Genomic DNA, 4,418 nt, shown 5'->3' with positions numbered 1-4,418 from the left:
TTATATGGGTTATTTTTTCTAACATTTGACGAATTTAATGACTAGAATCTCGCTCTCTTCTACATGACTTAATTGGACGACATTGACAAATACAAGATGTTAATATACCGCACAATCCCGGGAATTCCGCAAGAAATTATCACGGCGCTATAAGACAGACATCGGATATTCAACTCAAATATGTCAAATAAATAGACATCCAAAAATGGAATTTTTATAATAGCGAAACATGCATAATAGTTTTAAGTCTCTACTGTTGCGTATTTAATGTAATTATAAGTCTCTATGTTTTATTAATTGACTATAATGTATATTGATCCAATGAATATGGCCTAATTGAAGCCGAAACGTCTGGATCCTATTTAAATATAATTGCTTTTTGGCTACCAATAACTTGCCTTTGGCTCATTTGCCCTTGATTGTTCACTGATTTAATATTTTTTGTCGCATTGAGCAAGTCGATATTGTCAAGAAAATTCTATTTAAAAAATCTATATGGATTTATCACATGGGTTTTCGTTCAAAAAATTCATAATAAAATTACATGGTAAAACCGTCAAAATTTTTTAAACATTAACCATATGGTAAACCTACATTTATTTTTTCAGTAGGCAAAATAAACATATAAAGTTATTATTGTTGTTATTTTGAGATTGTACGATTGAGCTATATATGTAATCTTAATCTTACAATTTTGTAATAAATGTCGCGTCCGGCGTGTTTGTGTTTTGCCGCGAGGGACGCGGGGCTGGGATCGCGAGTGATAAGGGTTAGTGTATGCGAGTGTGTGGTCGAAGGGAGGATTATGTTTTATTGAGGGAAGTACGATCAGAGTATTGGCTAGTCTTGGGGGCCGAGCGGAAAACCCATTTTGACTGCCGTGCGGCGTAGTTCTTTTTTCTAAATTTTTTTGTCAAGGAATAGGAAACTTCACGGTGAAACAGATCTAACTTGAAACTAATAAAGAGAGAGAAGAATCTAATAAATGCGCCCTTTGTTCATCACTTCATACTTTTGGGGACGGGGAGCAGGATTTGTTAATGATTATTCGAAAATATTAATGAATTCTTACTTTATTAATTATCTTCACGTTAAAGCTACATTGGATGTTATCGGTTATCTTTGGCTTGACCTTGCCGGCTGACCGGGGCTCGCGGCGCGGGGGTGCCTGCTTAGACATAGGGACCGGCCGAGTTCCCTTTCGTATGAATGGCCCCTCGGTTTCTTCCTCGCGCAGAGGTGTCAAATCATAGGTACGCGAAGGGGGCGGGGGCAATAGTTTGCAAAGCGGAAGAGGGGGGCGAGGCGGACGTGGCGCGGGTGGCGCGGCCCTAGGAAGGCCTGGATGAGAAGACCGGGACTCGGGGTCGTCCCTAGGAACCTCGAATACTGACGGGTCGAACTCCCCGTGTTCGAAGAACACCTGGCGTAGCTGGTCTACTTGCTTCTTGCGACCGCCCCTCTTAGACCGTTTTCTCTTTAAAAATACGAGTGCCGAGAGTGAAACGAGGGAGAATGATTTTTAACCTAGTTCCCCTGATCTGCCCCCCCCCTTTCTTTTTATATATTTTTACCAGTATCGGTACTTCCGGTAAATCTCCATAGGATCCATGGTGTTAGTGCCGAGCGGAAAGATATTAGCCGTGCGATAGGAGAAGAAAAAAAGAAAAAAAAAGGAAATATAGAAGCCGTGCGAAAAGCGTGAATAAGTCTGCGCGGAAAGAAAATTTTAGTCGGTTGCGTTTCCTCTTTGAGGGAAACAGGGGGGAGGTGTGGAACGCCGATTTTTCAGCGCCTAGTGGAGACGGCAGAGGGGAGGAAATTTGAGAAAGAGAGCGTGGAACGCTTGCTTAACAGCGCCTCGGGTAAGCGTGGTCAGAGGGGGGGGGGGTAAGGTAGAAGCACTGAAGGTGGTGCTAATAATAATTTGCAGCCCGCATTCCTTGGTTCGGGAAGGTAAACGGGAACGCTTAACAGCGCCTTAATAAGGAGAGGGTAGGAGGTGAGGAGTAGAGCTGCGAGGGGTAGCGTGACTAATGTGAGAGAGAACGCCGGATGTCCAGCGCCTTATGGGTAGGGGAGGCAGGGTGGAAGTGTTGAAATTGCAGCGAGGTTATATGTCTTACGGAGAGGGGGGTGAGATGGAACGCCGGATGTTTAGCGCCTTATAAGGAGGGAAGGGAGGAGGTAGGGGTGAGGTGCGAAATGAGAAGGCTTAGTGGTGAAGTTAAAGCCTTTTAATTTTTACTTCGTCTTACGTACAGAGACGCGGGGTCTGATCGTCGGCGCCGATTCAGACAAGAATGATCTCGAGTGCCGAAATTGGCTCGCTTATATACGCGCAGCTTGGTGGCTGAGGCGTGAAGAGGGGCTATATTTCCGGGAAATTGGGAAATATTATTTAATCTAAACCGTTAATTATTTCCTAAATTATTGGTCGAATCGGTACGACACTTGACATACAATATTTAATGTACTTTCATGTACTGCAAGCGTCAATTTCCAAATTAAAACGGTTTAGGAGTAATTTAGAGCAACGAGATTTTCAGTTTTTATACATGGGTTTCGCTATGTCCCATTCATGGGCTTCGCGGAATTCGTGTCGCGCGTCCGTCGTACCGCGCGCGCATACCTTCCTCACGCGCAAGTCATGTAGTGGGCTCTACCCATCTCGTTAACGCTGTGCTATGATCTATCTTAGATAACGGCTTAGATTACCCTTTCGCGAAATTTTATATTATGTTTTTATTAGGGGTATCAGAATGGTGCATACGAGACTCGTAAGAGATCTCGATGCACCCGATCATCACTTAATCCTATATATAAATGAAAAAAAAGGGAAAGAAAGAGAAAAAAAAGTTAAGAATAAAATAAAAGATTTTTAATCGAACGCTCTCAGTCACCAAGCAATGTATACAAAAAGAAAAGAAAAGAATATATTCGCAATAATCAGTATAATGATATATACGCATGATGTGGTACTTACAATTTATATAATGAAAAAAAGAAAAAAGAACGAAAAGGAAACATAACGTACAAAAATAAAAAAAAAGAAAAAGAAAGAGAAACGGAAACGTATTAAAGAAACAAGAGATAATAAACGAAAAAGAAAAGAAAAATAAAAAAAAATGAGAGCATACGCATATGCGTCGGACGCGACATAAACTATGTAAAAGGTTATATTGCGTCAGTAATTTAATAAGAATTATTATAAAATTTAAAATAAAAATCCAATATTTATGTATTGATATTGATAATATCAATATTTCTGCGGACGATATTTACAAGTATCAAAATTAGACTCCTCGATATGTGTCGATTCGAAATATCAATACTGCTGATATGTATTGCCCCTCACTACCCTGCATCTCCTGGCATGAAGGAAAGAGCTAGTCGCACCGCCGCAAAGGGCCGTATTACTCAAAACATAAAAAAATTTGTATATAGTCTGTAAATATATTAAACGAAAATCGGCTCTTGTCATTTTACATCACCACAGCGCTATCCAAATTTCTCTCTGCGAGCGAACAAGTGAGGGAACGAGCAAGCATAGCAGCGGCTCGTCAGCCCTCTCATATAACATTAAAAAACCGTCTTTATAATGTCTTTAAGACAGCTTTTCGACATACGTTGTCCATATTAAATATAATATATATGGTATATATAATATTTAATATGGACAACGTATGTCGAAAAGATGATAACATGTATTCATATTCGATTCAGCGCATATACAATTTCCTGTGCGTGTCGCAAGGCGACGCGCGGCGCCACCGACTGGGCCCGACGATACGGACACGCGCGCGCGGCGTGGATGGGTGCACCGGCTTGATGCGCGAGCACGGCGAGCGGGCCGCTGCTCGTAGCTACGCACGTGGGGATTTAAATACCCGAAACATCAGGCGTCGTTAATACGACCGAATCCAGGGAACGTTCAGAAGGGAACGAGGAAAGCGACTCGCCCGAGTAACACTCGGATCGAAGTATTGCTTCACCCTATTATCGCCTTTCCGCGTATAGGTAGGTGAAGTGGCTCCTGCTGAGGAACGCTCAGTCAGGAGTAAAGAAGCGCTCTACTCTCGGGTCTTCGTTGCCGCTTTAATGCTGGGTGCAAGGATGCCTGCGAACTGTAACTTTACTGAGAAGCGTTCGGGCCGAGGCAAAGTAGCGCTTTACCCTGGTGTAGTCGGTTCGCAGAACGGTCAGGAACTGGTGATTATCACGGTTTTGGGGACCCTTTTATACACGGCGATGAGGTCTTTCACCTCCCCTCTTCCGTGACAATTTGCTAACACGATTTAACAAATTTAGCACTCGGTCGTGATCGGTGCCGTGCGGAGGTTTCCGGGCCGTTTGAATTCTGGCGACAACGTTTTTGTCGGCTGGCTTTAAGTTGCCAGCCGACTTTCTATTGAAAG

This window comes from Wasmannia auropunctata, unplaced genomic scaffold (assembly GCF_000956235.1).
Source record: "Wasmannia auropunctata unplaced genomic scaffold, wasmannia.A_1.0 LD336088.1, whole genome shotgun sequence".
Classification (NCBI taxonomy): Eukaryota; Metazoa; Arthropoda; class Insecta; order Hymenoptera; family Formicidae; genus Wasmannia; species Wasmannia auropunctata.
This window is presented reverse-complemented; position numbering follows the sequence as displayed.